This window comes from Aulostomus chinensis, chromosome 2 (assembly GCF_037954235.1).
Source record: "Aulostomus chinensis isolate RoL2024-O1b breed Wild chromosome 2, RoL_Achi_v1.0, whole genome shotgun sequence".
NCBI lineage: Eukaryota > Metazoa > Chordata > Actinopteri > Syngnathiformes > Aulostomidae > Aulostomus > Aulostomus chinensis.
The window spans coordinates 31,040,021-31,045,073 of NC_141321.1; the positions used below are offsets into that span (position 1 = coordinate 31,040,021).

Sequence of the window (5,053 nt, forward strand, 5' to 3'; positions counted from 1 at the left end):
ATTTTATGTAGATCAGGGTTGACGAAATCGTACAAGCTTCACAGTTCCTGGATCTCAACCCAAGTGAGCACCTATGTGAGGTTGAGGACCAACATCAGACAGCACTTTCATCATTAAAACACCAAATGAGGGAATATATGTTGTCATAGTGGTGTTCAATTTCCCCACTGAGGGACGAATGAAGGTTTATCTTGTCTTATCTTATCCCTGTGTTAGGGTTCTCTGCACCAAGCTGCATTAAATCTGTTGTGGCAGCTCGTGGCGGCCCGACACCTGCTCAAGACACCTGTTGGTCTTTCCTTACGTCTTTCTGCACATGAGCATCATCATCAACTGCAAGGACGAAGAGCAGAGGACAGATAACCATTAACCTTAACAGACACAAGTTCAATTAGGCGAGAAAAATGGCAGCAGTATGCAGTGGAGAGGAAGGGGGCAGTCGCAGTAACCTTTGTGGGTAGCAAAATGACACAGTATGTTGGCTTCTACATGAATCACATCTGTGACATTTGCTCAACGGGGAGATTTTCACACATCAAACTCTGGTAGCAGCAGTGAATTAACAACTGGATGGCGAGGAGAAGAAAAGTTCAAGACTGTTAGGTCGGAAGAGCTCAACACTTTTTAGAACACTTAGATGTATCCAACATATACAGTATCTGTAGATGTACTGCACATGTGTGACATGTCATCTTTTTTTGGTCACAAATCATAGCATTGGCAACCTCCAAGTTCTCCGATGCGTGTCCCGATGTACTGTTAGAATTCATCATCACATTTCCTCTTCATATGTGATTGGTCATCGCTGTGGTTAAAGTAGTGAGTAAAAAAAAACAAAACAGTTGGATGGGGTGAAGGAAAGGAAAGGTTGTGGTCCATGGTTCGTGGTTTTGAAGCACTATTGAAAACATTTTAAACTGGAAGAACCACATCGTGGTTGCAGTACATGCAGGTGTTACCTGTCACAGTGCTGTCGATCTCTGGCAACAGAAATTTCTTCAGATCATCCTTGATCTGTCCCAGTCGGTCCCAGTACAATTATCATATCCAGTATCTGACTGGTACGGTGCCCCTGGCCCATGAACACGCTGCTGCATGCCAGGCCGCTGTGACAGAGAGTAGGCGTTCGCTTTTAGCTAACTCAACAAAGTTCCGAAGAGTAGAACCAAGGCTACGATACTGCAACCTCGCTGCGACTGTTTTTTTCTATTGGACATTCTGACCACGTTGTCACCCAACAACATTAAACCACTGTGATTCCAGCTCATCTAATAAAGATGCTTTCTCACTTAATATTTCAATGTCGTGGTAAATAAGTGCTATGGTGAAGGTCTTGTGAGGTTTGGGGACAAAAAAAACAACAACAACAAAAAAACGAGTGTATATGTTAATGATCATGTTTTGTGGTTAAAACGCCCCTTTGTCATGGTAGCACATGTTCCAGTCACGCGGTTGCTCTAAATGACTCATCGTGACGTGAAGGGCTTTGGAGCCTGCCCCGTCTCTGTCAGCGGTAAAAGGGTGTCCTGCACACCTTTATCAGGTGCTGAGACAAAGCACCTTGATATAGGTCATTTGTACCACTTTCATTTACGACGGGTCTGGTTGAAATCTCCCAATCAGTCTCTTTACCACAACCTCACCGACCTCCTGCGCTTCTTCCTGCAAAAACCTACCTGAAAGCGGTGCATATTTCCTTTGAGATGAAATGGAATTTAACGAAAAGAACCCCCACTGCCACCCCCATCCACATCAGCATCGTTGTTTTCCCTTAAACCTTCTTCTTATTGAAGCTTTGGTGTAAAAGTCAATGAATTCTTTAAACCAGGTCTCGATTGGATCAGGCCACTCAGCATCTGGGAGGGAGAAGATAAGACCTGTTATCTCTGTCTGACAAACCTGCAGCAGCGTCCCTCTGTCCTCCCCCGTGACTGGACCTGAGGAAGAGGGGAGAGAGAGAGAGAGAGAGAGAGAGAGAGAGAGAGAGAGAGAGAGAGAGAGAGGCAAAAATACATTGGTAAAGATATAATTAGCAAGCGGGGGGGGGGAGCAGATATGATTATGAAAATGAAATAAAATAAAACAAAGGACACATAAGTAATGGTTAGTTTTTGAACATGATTAAAACATTTTTCTTCAGCCGATGTTTGTAGCGGTCAATAAATAATCCCCATTAGATAAATGATAATAAACAAAAAAATATAGTTAGATGACATGTAGTGAGGCAAATGTCAACCTTCTATCAAAGTATAATCATTCATTTTTGATTTGAGCGATAAAAAAATTGGATTTCTAACAGCTGGTAGACTTGGTAAAGAAATGGCGCTTTTGGGGTAAAGTTTCGCTTTAAGTAAGAAAGACTGGCACAGAGTCAGCTGATGTAAACCTCATGAACGTATTTATTTAATTACAAAGGAACATTCATGAAGCGTAAGACATTATGTGTCTATTTGGTCGGCTCATGGACACTCAAGAGGACCTTTAAATTATATTTTGGGGTTTTTTTTCGGGTTGATTTTGAAGAAGTCTAAATTTAGCATTAGTTGTGGTTCTGTCTAATTTACTGTTTAGCTATCAGCCATTTCCCACAGGAAAAGTCTTAACGAGTAATTAATTAATGGCATTGATTCATTTGTGTGAGGAAAATCTGCTCCATGGATCAGACGCTGAGATGAGACAGCGATGTGTCTTGTTCCTTCTTAATCCTCGTCTCAGTTACTCATCGCGTTGGCAATAAACTCTCCTCATCCTTAAACCTCCGTAAAACGCTTCCACGTGCCGTGTTACCTTCAGAGAGAGAGAGAGAGAGAGAGAGAAAAAACAGCCTTGTTTGGTGGCGTTGTTTGTCTTAATTAGAAATCAACTTACTGCAATTGGTTGCACAATACAACCTAATTGCTCATTTAGCATTTTGTGTCTCTTTTCAGAAAGCCGAGACACCAGAGTGCGTAATCAGGAGTCGGTGCGCGATGAGGCGAGGCAAACAAGTCAGCACTGTCGACTGTCATTACCGCGTGGGTGGCTGAAGTTTCTTTCCTCCATTTAGTTTAATCCCTGAAGATGGAGGACAATGTAACTTTGACTGAAGGAGATAACCATCTGATGACTGCTCTGTTCTCATTAGGAGGAACTACTCACTCACCGCTCATTTGATTTGGTGCCAGCTGATTCCGTATTATTTCGTCTGAAATGAGTTGGGCTGAGTCAATTTGTGTAATTCTTTCTCCCGCTTCCGAGAACAGACTGTATTTACTGTCGCCGACTGTCAGTAATATCACAACACAGTTTATACAAGCAGCCAACAACCGGTCAACCGGTTGATCTTTGAGTTATTTCAAACGACAAGTTCACGAGGTCCAACACACACTGTTTCTTACTGTCAAGAACTATGACGGCGATATCAGTCCCTGCCAAAAACAAAACAAAACAAAAAAAAATGTCCGTCTGGGCCTGGAACATTACAGGTGAAATAGTGAAACTGAATAAAAGTGATTCACTGTAGGAAACCACTAGCTTGACTGCCTCCTCTGACTTAGATGTTGTTGCGATTTGATTAACTGATAAATAAATAAGAACAAATAAGGGTAAACTGATTAAGAAAAAAGATAAGAGACGAAAATAACTACATCGTGACGCAGACTTGTACGTTCGTACAGAGTGAATTTATGCCTTGTCTTGTCTTTCCATAAAGTGGCGAGCCAATGACTTTTAAAACGACGACTTCCTGAAGGGAGTATACAGATCTTGATCACCACAGTTGCACGTTACATGGCGTAACTCTTACGTTGTCCCGGCCTGAAGGCAAACGAACCGTCTTCAGTTTCATGGTTGTAAGAAAAAAAAAAGCTGTGAGTTGAAATGAAAAAAAAGAAAGCTAGCAACAACAACAAAAAAAGTGGACAGTTGCTACTAATTGTAAAGTGTATCATATTGTGACACACTTTGAAAATATGCAAGGAAGGAAATGTTAGCAGGCAGCAGAACTCGATTATAGGATCGTCTCGGATTATTTGACGAAGCGGCTGGATCCCCTCTGATGGCTATCTGCTAATTAAGCACTCGAAGACACAAACACAATAATGGCCTATTGACCTCTAGAGGCCTGTTTTACTGATGCTATAAACAAAGACTCCTAACAAAGACCAATGAGTGATGAAGGTTTACCGACGGAGTCACTGCTCACGTGTGAGCCTGGCAGTGCCAGATCCCAGGGGGTCTTTCTCAAACTGGACACCCCCCCCACCCCGAACTCTATCTCTGAGTGAAGTGTTTGAATTCACGGTCACAACTGAATGAAGCTCCCGTCACTCAAGTGCAGGGTAGAAATACAGCAGCTAGCTTTAGGAACGTCATTCTGTCAGGTGGAAACTGGAGTTGGAAATGAAAATGAACAGGCAGAAAAATAAAACTTCTATGGTTTAGTAACTCTTATGCTTATAAGCTGCTTGGTTTTTGCAACAGTCCCTCTAAACGGTAACAAAGTTAAAGGATAGACCAGCTGTATATTTCTGTATCTTGCTTATCTTGAACCTAGGTTGAGGGTCTGGGAGTCCAAGGGTCAGGGGTCTGACAGTCCTGAGTCTGAGATGACAGTCAGATGTCCGAGATGACAGGCTGAGATGACAGCTGTGGATGGCTTGGTGACAGGGAGAGAATACGTACAAGTCAGGGAGGTTTGGTGATGTCATACGATCCATGGCCCCACCCCCTTGAACAACAGGCACTGCACTAGTAAACGTAATATAAAAGAAAGCAATAAAATGATAAGTTAAGACAGACTTAGAAAAAAAACAGCACCAAATTAAAGCACACTGCGAGGGCATTAAAAATAAATTTAGTGGACCTCACAAAGGCACAGCCGGTCGCCTCAGACTAAAAGCAAGATTAAAAATCAGGTCTTAAATGTGATTTAAAACCATCAATGTTGCCGCAGGACTTACTGTGTGACGGAAGACCATTCCAGAGCCTGAGTCTTTCTACGGCTGTAGGACGAGAGAAGGGGACTGAGAGGACGATCGCAGTGACCTGGGGGCAGATCTATTGTGGGCTGGGG

At 42.7% G+C, this 5,053-nt stretch overlaps 1 long non-coding RNA gene across 1 annotated transcript; it reads right to left on the bottom strand.

Moving 5' to 3' along the window:
- Positions 1-2,572: 2,572 nt before the first annotated feature.
- LOC147269730 (uncharacterized) lies at positions 2,573-5,053 on the bottom strand. Its single transcript, XR_015111570.1, has 3 exons — positions 4,941-5,053; positions 4,663-4,728; positions 2,573-2,787 (listed from the first exon to the last, which is right to left on the bottom strand). It is a non-coding gene; the product is annotated as an uncharacterized LOC147269730 (long non-coding RNA).